The sequence below is a fragment of the Thunnus albacares genome, chromosome 2 (assembly GCF_914725855.1).
Source record: "Thunnus albacares chromosome 2, fThuAlb1.1, whole genome shotgun sequence".
NCBI lineage: Eukaryota > Metazoa > Chordata > Actinopteri > Scombriformes > Scombridae > Thunnus > Thunnus albacares.
The window spans coordinates 29,415,084-29,428,245 of record NC_058107.1 but is presented as its reverse complement, the minus strand read 5'-3'; the positions used below and the strand labels follow the sequence as shown (position 1 = coordinate 29,428,245).

The following is a 13,162-nucleotide window of genomic DNA, read 5'->3' as shown; positions in this document are numbered from 1 at the left end:
GTACATTTACATTATACACTAAAAACCTGAAAATAAATGAGATTAGAAATAGCCTTTAAAGACGAAATAGAATTACCCCCTTGTACATTTAAGAGTGATCATTTTTGATGCTGTATATACATAAAAGTATTCAGTAAAAACAATAGAAAAACAATAAGCTGTAAAAAAAGAAATAGCAATGACATGAACACTCCTTTGTAATGAAATATCTGGCCTGCCATCTTCTTACACAAACATAATTTTGTACGGTGTGTCTGCATTAGAAACTCATCGCATATAGAGAAGCCATGCATACAGATTGGCAAATCAATAACTTCCTCTTGGGTTGCCATTTCAAAGGCCTGTTTGGAATCTAATTTAAATCGTGACTTATGTTCACATCAATACGCATGTATAATATACTCCAGCTTTATTCTCAAAAGGTGTGTGTCTAATTTAACATCCTGTGTGAGTGTGTACACACATACTATACATTCTTATACACTGTGTGTGTGTGTGTGTGTGTGTGTGTGTGTGTGTGCTATTAATGTGTGTGTCTATACGTGCATGACGACTTTAGTATATGAAATTGTGCAACTACATTTCTCAGTGCATGTTAGAGTGTGAGTGCTTTGCTTCATTATAATGATCTGAGGGTTCTCAAGTCTCAGAAGTGACGCTTTTCATTACACACGCTCATTCCAGGTGACACACACGCTCATTCCATGTGTGTGAGTGTGTGTGTGTGTGTGTGGAAAATGTTGCTGCTGTGATCGTACCACTTGGCGACAACTGTGTATGGATGGGGTTGGGTTCGTACGCTGGAGATGGAGAGGACAACCAGAAGACAGCAGAAGACAGCCAGGGGAGATGCAGCCATGGTTGTCACCACCGTCACGTACTGTATACATGTCCCACCCGCAATAGAGCTTGGACTGTTTAGCCATTAAAGATCTAACGATTAAAGGAGTGGACGTCATCATCGGATTTCAATGACTACCAGAAACAAAAAAAAGTGTGTGTGCCTCCAGCTGTCAGTTGCGATGACACCCTGTCACAGCCCACAATAATGGCCCACACTATTCAGTGGCACCTGCCAGTTGGAGAACACACCCATTGCAGTCTTTACCCTCATCCCAACAAAACATAACACCCCTTGACTTTTCAGACTAAGTTTAAGGGAGGGGAAATGTGGCAAACAAGGGACACTTGAGAGGCAGAGATAAATGATAATTACACACTGCCATCCAAATTACAAATTTAAAAAAAAATCTTTAAAAAAAAAAATCCATTTCCCAGTTGGTGGAAGATTTTTGCTCAAACAAGGTGGGAGCCGTTAACCCTTAGAGACCCACCATAGACCCATTCTTGTCTTTTTTATGGAGGGCGATAGAAGGCCAGGTCAACAGTATATGCCATATAGAAGTTGTATACATCATCTGAAAGCTGGGAACCTGAAGATTAATTTTCAGCTCAGCACTATGTGTCAAGTTTTCTAGTCATAAATCTGTAATAAATATTGTGTTGTGGTTAGGTGCCTATTCAAATTTTAGCGTATAAGGGCTTAGAACATGATGATGGAGGTATATGATGGCCAATACCATGCTCAATTATGTCTCATTGTTTGTTGCAGCAATTTTTGGGTTGATACCATTTGTTACACAGATTTGGTGCAAAATTTAACCATTTTTGATCACTTGGTAATTGGTAAAACTGGTCAAAAATCCCTCCAAAATACCACATTAAGACACCAATACCTTGAGCAACAGCACAGAAAAATCAATGCTGTGATTTGGTATCAAAAACATTTGACCTTTGGAGGTTTCTGTAAGAACTGCATTTTTCTGTGATTGGATGGCAAGCACCTCTGTTCTGGAAATTGATCAGAAACCACCTGATTGTTAATATACCTAGGAAAGCCATACATCCTCTGGATGCCCTAGGTCTTTAGTTTGTGGTTGTAAAGTTTCATGAGGCTGTGATTATCCTAGAGGTCACAATAGGTCATTTTATACAGTGAGGTCAAGTTTCAAAAAATGGTCTCACTACAATGAAATGGCTACTATGGGGACTAACATCATCACACATGAATACTCTCATGCTGCGCATTGAATCCACAAGAGTCTCAGTTTTCCAGTCATACCCAAATATGTTATTCCAAGAATGTTTAGGGACCCCAGTATGCAGAAATATTCAAAAACACCATTTTAATATAGGCAAAAATAATGCCCAAAATGCATGGGAATACCATAAAGTGAGCGTGTCTGTAAAGCGGAAGACTCGTGGAAGCCCACAGAACCCATTTTCATTCAGATATTTTGAGGTGAGAGGTCAAGAGACCCCTTTGAAAATGGCCATGCCAGTTTTTCCCTTGCCAAAACTTAGCCTAACTTTGAGGCATTATTCAGCCTCCCTCCCAACAAGCTAGCATGACACAGTACCAACAGATGCCTTAGGTTAAAACTGAGCCCCACTACAGCCTCTGAAAGACAGTAATGTCCATCGAGGGTGCAGATGCCCCACAAGTCTCTGAGGGTTGAAAGACTTTTGTGTATTACCTCTCATGAATATTTATACTTTATACCACTGATATATGTGTGTAATATTTTAACTAGCTGCAGGTATAGTTTTTCCAGATTTTACCAGCCAGTATTTTGGGCTTGGCACCAGCAGCCTTTGTCATGTCATCACATTAATATTAAACATGAACAGAAAAATAAAACTATTTCAATATGTTAAGTATATTTTCAGGTTATTTTCTTGCTCAATTTGGAACTATGTGATGCTGGCAGTTACTTCAGCTGGCTTGAAGTGTTCTTAGAGCCAGCATACTGCGTGACAGTTTTCTACCACTCCATTTTGCATTTTCAGTTGATTTCTTCCTCATCCACAACACACTGTAAGGAAATCCCTACCCCTAATGTGCCATGAATTCCTGCAGTAGTGGTCCACAGGAGGAAGTTATTGTATTCACATGATGTATTTATGTGTCTACACAACAGAAATGTCAATAGAGTGATGTGCGAGAGGATACTCCTAATTGTCAGCTACATTTTTCACCCTCTCACTTAATGGCACAGCCATGTTATGAATTTTCAGAGGCATTTTTGGCACAAGGCCTCATTATCTACTGACCCTGCAGTATGCCTGTGTGTGTGTTTGTGTGTGTGCATGCATGTCCAAGCTCTCGGGGGTAAATAAACCATTTACCATTGCTGTTCTAAGTAGAGGAAAATAATCTGCACTCTCATTAACCTCAATTTCCTCTGCCGAGATGGCTCTAGCCTGTCATTATTTAAATTTTAATTTTTTTCTTAAAGTATGCCATCTCTCCTCTTTTGATCAACAAATCAAAGATAAAAGGTTTATCCATTGCTGTGGCGATGAGGAGAATTGTTGCCATGGAGATGATGGCTGAGGTGAATGTTTGCTTTTGGAACAGGTACCGTGAAGAATTGCAGCCTTATGTTTCCTATAACCTTTGTTGTTGGAAATTTCAAAAACTGAAATACATCCCAGAATGTGTGAAAATGTGTTAACTGCCACTGCATTCAATTTTCTCATACAATGCACTAAAAGATTGTAATTTCTTTTTTCTTAACAGTTTCTCCTTGTAATGGGGGCAAAGTTTAGCAATAGTTCAGCAAGTAATGAAAACCAATAAAGTAAAACAAAAGCAATAAGCGGTGGAAATGGAAACAAGTAATGTTTAAAAGACCACAGTGAAGAAAAAAGAAAGCAGAAAAGTTAATTAGTCATAATAGCTCCTAGCTTAGGCCATGCTGATCAAATATGAATCAATAATCTGTCACTGCATTGCATATTTCTCGCCTCAGATGTTTTCAGAAACATAATGATGAGATGAGACTGTTTGTAATGCGGGCGCCATGTTGAAAACGGCAGAGCAAAAACCAAACATCGCCTTACTCGCAGTATGTCACTCACCACATCACCCACCATATCACCCACCAGCTGAAACGTTTAGTGGTCCAGTGCGTCCAGATCTGTTGTCACTGGAGTCTGTGTGTCTGCACCACGAGAGTGAACGCAACCCCGAAATTTACTGACTGAAGCGTCTCACACGTAGGCTCTGACACTTAAAGGAGCAGCAACCCGCAGATAAAAAGAAACGCAACAGATCCATCTTACCAGTATGCACGGCAGCTAGCAGCAAGTTAGCATGGCTGGCATTGTTAGCATAGCTGTACCGTGCTGTGTGTAAGCCCACCGACTTTATAAAAAGTGAAGTGTAGCCGCAGTGTTACCAGTTAAAGATGTATGTGATCTCTGAAAGATATCAACGCGTGGATATAAAGTCACACAGCGGATGGACTGTTAGCCTAGCATGCTAATCCTACATAAACTTATGGATATCCAAATGTTTACATGTGGTCTCTCCGTAATAACATAATCATATGGATGAGGCCATATGTTTACGTAAGGTCTCTCTGAAATAACAAAGTACGTATTACTTTACTACAGAAAGAGTAAAGCATCAATACTGAATTCCAGGTACTGGTACCAGTATCGGTTCAAATGTGAACAGTAGGGAAGGCCCGGGACGAAAGTGTAACTTTTTTCTTATTCCAATCTTTGCACAGAGAAGCATTTGTTTAGAGAAACCATACTTTTATCGTGAACATACACGTCCTCTAGGAGGAAACAGGCGCGGGACAAAAGTAACTGTTGGATAAATCGACCACAAAACAAATAAGTACTTAATATTTCTGGCATACAACGGTCTTTAATGCTTCATTTAGTCCTCCAAGCAAATGACCATATTATTCTCAAATCAATTTATTATGTTAAATGTCGCAGTTGTATGAAATTGGTCCAATGCGTCAAACTCACCTCAGTGCATAATCATTTTCTCTAACATTGGGTTGGAATTTAAGACAGTTAAACCATCACAAATCCTTACCCATCACATGCACTCTGTTTCCAAATCATGCATGTTCTTCTCTTCTTCATTAACAGCAAGGAAGCAAAGATAATCAATTAAATAAATGGACCAGTAAGGCTTCACTCAAAGCAAGTCATTCCAGAGAATTTTTTTTTTAAACTAATTTATTAATTGGTGTGAGTGTGAGTCTGAGTGTGTGTGTGTTCATTTGTTTGTTTTCAGGTCACATCTGGGCCTTGGACCCTGGGCATTTCCTGCAAACATAAAGAGCAAAGAAATACATCTTTAATAATAGAGGGGCAAAAGTAACACCATGTTGCTTTCGTCTCTCCTCTGTCTACGTCAACTTTATCCTGGCTAACACCAAAGATAGGCTTGCATGATAAATTCAACCTTTACTGATACTCGTACGGATACAGATTGGTCTAACATATGATATACATTGACAGTCTTCAATAAATAAACATAACCTTAAAAACAGAAAACACTTCCGTTTTGTATTTTTCATTTTTATAATTTTTCTACCATAACTCTGGCAAAACTGATCGGATTGTGCTGATTTTCCAATGTGGACTCATTGGTGATGTGTACCTCTTGGACTTCACGGCATGTCCCTGATTTAAGTGTTACAAGAGAGAAGGTCCGCGTTCAAACCGTCCCCCCGATACTTTCGTCCCTCCCTCTACCCAACCTTACTTTGAGGCTTGATGACTCAAAACTTTTAATGTGCTTTACTTTTACTGTGGCAGCAATTATGTCACAGTAGGTGATATTTTCTTTAAAAAGTGTAATGCAACTCTCCCTTTTGTAGAATTACAGGTGTACTGTAATTTGGTGTAATGGTGTGTGCCTGGATCTGGGAAATAGTGGGTGTGAAATTCTCCGTGATGCTTATATAACCTCTTGCAACAAACCTTTGGTTATATGTATTATAGAAACATAAAGTTGTTAAAAGTCATCATTCTTTGCTTCTGAATTGCATTTTGTGTCATTATTTTTTAACCATTGACTTAAATATTTGACTTAATTACAAGACACAGAAGTGATTTTTTTTTTTCATAATATTTCTGGCGCTATTGTGGCAACTTATCCAGGAAGAACACATTACCCTGTCAGTACATAGACTTTCATCCAGTCAGTTTACGCCACATTTTTTACTGCATTTCTTCCTTAACAAGTCAATTCATTTCCCTTTCTCGCTCCAAAACATTTCATCCAATCAGTGCATTTATTTGGTTTTATCCAAGCTGCTACACTGAGGATTGCTGCCAAAGTGTATTTTTCGTTGTGTATTAATACAATGACAATAAAGAATCTATCTATCTATCTATCTTTTTCAGTTGGTACTCTGTTGGTTAATCATTTGACCAATCAACAGGCTTCCTTCTTGTTCTAAATGTGCAGCACCAAATATTCAGCATTCAAGAATGCCTCTGCTTGTCTGGGGCTGATCTCCAGCCAGGTCTGACTGATGAGTTCAGCTTTGTTCAACTTTGACAGAAACAGTGATGTTGCATTTTGAAAATTATTCTAGCAGTTTGCCATGATCGATTTATTTCTGTATATTCTGGTATTAGATTACCAGACTGCAAAATGCAGTATCACTCTCATACAATGTACAGTTTGTGATTTCTCTGCTCAATATTTATTTCTTGCCCACAACAGAACTGTGATATCGCCTGACCTGAAGGCCACTCTTAAACAAGTTATCACCTCTTTATCAATAGACCATGTTGTCAGAAAGAGTAGCAGGAGATGGACCCAAATGGAGGACGCAGCAGCCAGAATGAACTGAAGAATGTCCCTTTATTTAGGCTCAAGTGCAGGCAGAGCAAAACTGAACTGAATAAACTGAATAAACTGAACTAACAATACAGAAAAAAGCAGAACAAACTGAACAAAGGATTCAACAACACTAAACTGAAAACCAGGGCTTAAATACAAACTGAACTAATGAGACAACAAGGAACAAGTGGCAAAGCACAAGGGCAGGCTGGGAGCTGACTGGCTAGGGAAGACACGGAGTAAGGCAGGGTTAACGAGACTGAATGCAGGGCAGGTGTGAGGGGAGAAGCAGGCTGAGGGGGAGTACATGAACATAGGAGGGAAACATAGCAAACAGAAACTAAAAAAAACAGAAAACACAATTAGCAGTCTCAACAAAGCTTAAAATGTCAACAGGCCAAATGCAATCACAAAAACAATCTGGTCACTAAAAAACATTCTCATTCTTAACCAGGTGAAGGCAAAAGTATTATGTTAGCTCTTCCAATGGAGCACATGTATATGAACTAGAGAGTTAAATGTCTGGACAAAGGTTCAGTACAATCAGCATCAGTGTCTCAAGTGGTCCTTTAATATTAACTGCTGTCTGTCTCCCACTCTTTCCAACAAACAGGGAAAAAGTCTGAGGGCATCTGGTGGACTTGTGGATAATGGCAACCATGGAACATAGAGCCAGACTGGGACAGAACCATGACACATATATTCATTCAGGACCACAAACTCAACATCAGGCCTACTATATGTACAAGTTCATCCCCTCACACCCACACAGTGCTTAATTATTTAACACAAAATGTTTGAGCGACTATTGGCATTTGCACCAAATTACTGCATATTATGGATCACTAAATAATCGAGCCATTCATTTCAATTTTTTATTTTTATTTTTGGTATCTACTGGTTGAATCTTTGCTAGGTCTTCTGTGTGTGTGTGTGTGTGTGTGTGTGTGATTTGACAGTTATTGGTAGGAAATATCAGTGGCAGACCCTTTGAAAAGGGCTTTACTGGTAAAATAGCCTTCAGATGGAGAGATGTCTGATAGACAGATAATCTGTCTGGAGAACTTCAGATAACTGGCTGTTACACTTGAAGAAATATTAAAAAACTTCTGTGTGTGTGTCAGATAAGAGGTTTTTTTTTTTGGCAGGAAGTAGATATCTGAGAAAAGAAAACGGTGAGAGAGAGAACACATGATATTCAATAACCAGATTAATAAAAGAACATGAATCATACATATCTGAATTATGGGTACAGGAACATAGGCATGAATGTTGCCTTTAAGAACAAAATATTAACAGCAAGCTATTAACAGCAATCTTACAGTATAATACAGATTTTTTTCTTTTTCAATTAAGTCAGACTTAAGCTTGATTCTGCCCATAACTCATCTGAGCAAAATCATGTCATTTAGCACAGAGTCAGCATAAGAAATTTAAAAAAAAATAGGCATAAAATATTAAAGATCAGTGATTTCATTAAAGATAGATGGAAGAATAATAAGAAGAGGAAGAATTGAAGAAGATGATTTTCACCTTGACTCTGACCCTGCCAACACCAAAGTAGACAGAGCAGATTACCGCCTGCTTTCCCCCTTGCCTAATGTTTGCAGTTAATGTTAGCTAGCACACTCCCCGTTAGCTGCTGAGTGGACAAAATTTTATATCTCTCTGTTGAACCACATTACCAGTAAAGTGTTGATTATTTGATTTTCATGGTCACAGGATTGAATTTCTAAGTGATCAAATCAACAAACTATGTTAGGTCAACGTTAGCTAGCTTGGTCATTCACATGTAACTCATATAAATTTGCAATCTAATCAGATGTCCAAGGTACGATGTGGTCCTCCATTGATTTGTTGTTAAATAGACGGAAGGGACTACACTCCACCATTTACCGTTTGTTGTGGAGCTATTTCATGTAAAAACTTTTGTAGGATGTGTCATGTTGCTTTTCTCCCCACCTAGGGAGGGGAAACTTAATTATTATTAACTATAATTGTTGTCTGCATCAGTTGCTGGTGACGAAGTCACAGTTGGACTTTGGATGATCAGCAGTGAAAGCTTCTAGAAGGCGTGGACCTTTTCAGTCATCTCTCTGTCAGCCCTAAATTTCTGCACTTATGTGAACTTTTTGTGAATAATACTGGACAATGATAACATATCACTGCGGGTCACTCATCAGGATAGGGAAATGGTCAACTCACCACTATGAAAACTCTCCTTCTGCCAACTCCGCTACTTGGCCGGACAAGGTTTTCAAATGTAAACATCGGAGTAAACAATGTAACTATCAAGGAAAATGTGGAGAGGATAAACACCTGCTACGATACTCACAGATCCGTAATCCTGATGCTGTGCTCACTGTAAAATGGACTGCACTTATATAGTACTTTTCTAGTCTTCCAACCACTCAAAGCCGTTTACACTGCATGCCAACATTCACCCATTCACACACACATTCATACACTAATGGCAGAGGCTACCATACAAGGTCAGCTTGCTCACCAGGAGGGTCTAATCATTCACACACACTCACACAGCCATCGGCAGCAATTTGGGGTTCAGTATCTTGCTCAAGGACACTTAGACATGCGGACTGGAGGAGCCGGGGAATCAAGCCACTGATCTTACGATTAGTGGACGACCTGTTCTACCTCCTGAGCCACAGCCGCCCCAGCAGCTGGAGACTTCAATCAGACTAACCTTAAGAAGGTTAATGACTGTCGTTACAACAGCCAGGAGGACTAACGAACCAAGTGGTATCAACGATCTTGATAACGACCCCACAGAGGTTAAAAACGTCTTCAAGTATCCACGTCAAAATCCAGTTGCCCTCAATTCAATCCTCCTTGGATTATCATGAGAAAACGTCTTAGAATTTTTGTTTGGTGAATACAATGGGGTTCGGTATTAAGTATAAATAATTTACTAATAATAAATAAATAATATTTTTTACTTACCACACCTATCTTATATGCTTTCTCTGTTATTATGCTTCACTGGTATCAACCCCGAGACGGGAACAAAGGCTAGCCAGGGGAAGTTGGTGTCCAGGAAGACGGGGAAGCTGGTCCAGAAAAAGGCAGCAACTGTGAATCCCCATATATAACCTCACTTTCACAAAGGAATAGCCCACACTGCCACCAGATGTTCATGTTGTCATTTTAAGGTAACAAGTCTCAGCATTGTGTTCTGTTCTGTTCAGTATAGTTTAGGCCAGTTGTCTCAAATGTGAAGTTCCAGGTTTGTTCTTTCACTTGCTTTCTATATACATGATCATAACTCATGAAAGATGGATACTGAAGGCAGGGTACATCAGGTATGGTATGCAAGTTGTATACAGATTGTTGAGAACTTGTTTGACATGATTAATTGTTTTTATGGATTGTAAATCAACAAGAATTTCATTATTTGAAATTAGTTAGTTACTGAATGTGTTTGATGCAGTGGCTTCAATAAATGTAATGTTATATCGCCATCTCATGTCATAGTTCAAGAAAAAGGTAGCAGAATTCAGGGTACATGGACTGAGACATGCAGATTGAGAACCTGTTCAGCATGAGGAACAATGTTTTTATGGATTGTATTTTACAAAAATTCAATTACTTTACATTTGTCAGTTACTGAATGTGTTTGTTACTGCATTGGCTTTAATAAATGCCTAATGTTGTAAGGTCACCTCTTGTCCGAGCCATTTCTATGTTAGCAATTTTCAGGGGTTTTCATTTTGAAATACATTTTTTTTAAATCATTAGCTTCTAGCAGTGTTATACTGTAAAGATCACATTCTACAGTACTTAAGTAATATATTTTACAGTAATAAACTGTTCATGGAAATTACAGTAGGAACACTAAAATAACAGTATAATGGCAACCAAACAGATGACAGTATTACACTGTGAAGTTTAAATGCTATACAGCACAGTACCGTAATATTTTTTACAGTAACAAACTGTTGTAGACTACAGTAGGTGCACTGTAGAATAAGTTTCATGCTGTCAACTGTAGTTGCCAGTAATTTACTGTAATTTAAAAGGAACATTTGTTAGAGTGTTCATTACAAAACCATCACTTCTGTTGTACTGTAGAATTTTTCTGCAAATGTAAAAAGTCACTTTGTAGAGACATAACCAAGCATCCATTTTTTTAACCCAAACATATCGTTCACATATATAAATCAGCAACTCTTTGCCCGGTTGTCATTTAGTAGTATTCCAGATAATAGTCAAATATATTTTTAGCAAGTTGAGAGTGTGCCTCAAAATGCATTTGATGCCCATTTCCTTCTTGAATTGTGAATAATCACTACTGTGTTTTATCAGTGACAGTGCCAGACATTTATTTCTGAGAAAATGTTGCAAATAATGACTTTCGGGTTACTCCTCTGTCATTTACAATTTGTTATAGATAATTCCATGATTATTTTCCTTTGGCTGTGTGTCAGTTTATTCACCCCCTTCATTTCCTGTTTCAATAAATTGCTGTTTTTCCATGAATTTTATCCTTCTCTCTCTTGCTTTCTCTCTCAGTCTTTCTGTCTCTCTTGGCAGAACAGTCCAATGTCTTTGTGGTTCATAATTACCCGCCATATGACACAATCCTTTGTTAATTTGAGATTGTGATAATTGTCGCTACATGTTGCTGTTGCGGGAAGTCTGGTACAATTGGCAGTCCTAAAGTCAATTCCTTTGACAGCCTCCATGAAATAACAACAGGCATCACGGATATGAAATCTGAGACCACCTGCCTCGTATAACAGCATTTGGAAAGTTGCACAGGGAGAGAGAGCTGGAGAAAATCCTCCAAAGCAAGAACATTTTTCTGGTCCATTCTTCCTCAAGGGAGCTGTTTTCTGGTTCAGGTAAGATCTATAGTAGGGGTTAGGTTAGGTGTAGTTGTATTGAAGTGGTGCAGAGTCAGATCAGTAAATTTCTGTCATGGTCTTAATCTTGTTGTGCTGCTCATTATTGTCACAAGCATGTGACTCCTTAGGTGGTGTTATATTGCAACTATATAAGCTTCAGAGGTATCCCGTTAATAAATGTACAAATGGGTGACAAATTAAAGGAAAAACTGGTACAGGTCTGAATGCTTGACCCCTACGGTGAGTGGACCTGGTGGCTCTGTTATGCTGTGGGGGACATTTTGCTGGTGTGGTTTGGATCCACTTGTCTCCTTAGAGGGGATCCTACCAGGGGGAGTCATTTTTACCCCCTGCTGCAACAGCGTCAGCCATCGTAAAAATGTCAGTTGTTCAATTTCATCTATTTTTTTTTTTAAATAATAAGTAAACTTTCAAAATAACTATTTAAAATTCAGTATGGGGTTTATTAATTTTACAATTGCTTTAGGCTATTTCATTACAGATCAAAAAGGTCAAATACATTTTAAATTCAACAATAAACTGTAGAATATAACAAACAAATAAAATAATTAACACATTTAAATAATTTATTATAGATTATATTTATTAAAGTATTAAGTAAAAGTAAAAAATTTTAGATAACGTGTTGTTTTAGTTGTGCTGCTGGGAATAAAAAACGGAGCTATTTACAATTGTTTTATTTCAAGATTGAAAAGTCCAAATACCTGTTAGCAAATCACAAAGTCATCAATAAACTGTAGGCTAAAACAAGCCAATAACAACAACAACAGCAAAATAATTAACATATTTAAATCGTCTAATTATTGCAGAAGAAGAAAACAAATTTTGAACGATTAATGTGTTGTTTACTGGGAATAAAGAAACGGAACTCTCTCTCTCTCTCTCTCTCTCTTTCTCTCTCTCTCTCTCTCACTCACACACACACACACATTTTAATATGCAGCTCATTTACATTACATGCAAATTCAACATTAATCCAAATGACAAAAACATATTTAGCAAAATACTATACCACACAAAAAATGTTCATGGTCATGGAAACTAGTTTGACTGAGGCCCCATCCGTGGTTCTGCTGTTTCACTACCACTTTCTGTATTCTTTGGGAGCTGGGGAAAAGCTGGTATGCTACTGATGTGCCGTTGTCTGATTGTAGTGCACACACACACGTATGCACATGCACACTACTCACAATCTGCATACACGCTGTAGACTCTCACAGTGCACTGTCCACACACTGCACGTAGGCACTTCATGCAAATTTTTGTTGTTTTGTTACTGTGCATTTGTATTTTACACTGCAATTCTTCCTCCTCTCCTCAGGAATGGTCAGCAAGGCCTTGGTATTTGTGTTGGCCTTGTGATGTGCTCAATATGTAACTGCTTGTAGAGCTCCAGGATGAAAACTCATGGGGTCATATTTGTATCCCTGCAGCTCTGGTATAGGACACAGACGGTCATTGCAGCCATGTCCAGCATGTTGTAGAATACCGCGACTGGCCATTTTCTGGTAGCAGCTCAGGCAGAGTATTGCATCAACATCTTGTCCAGCACATCAACATCCACCTAAGATAAGATAAGATAAGCCTTTATTTATCCTTGGAAGGAAAT

General features: G+C 38.4%; 1 long non-coding RNA gene across 1 annotated transcript; it reads left to right on the top strand.

Annotated features, from left to right (window-relative positions):
* Positions 1–5,097: 5,097 nt before the first annotated feature.
* On the top strand, positions 5,098–10,346 carry LOC122970994. Its single transcript, XR_006399378.1, has 2 exons — positions 5,098–9,556; positions 9,685–10,346. It is a non-coding gene; the product is annotated as an uncharacterized LOC122970994 (long non-coding RNA).
* Positions 10,347–13,162: the final 2,816 nt, after the last annotated feature.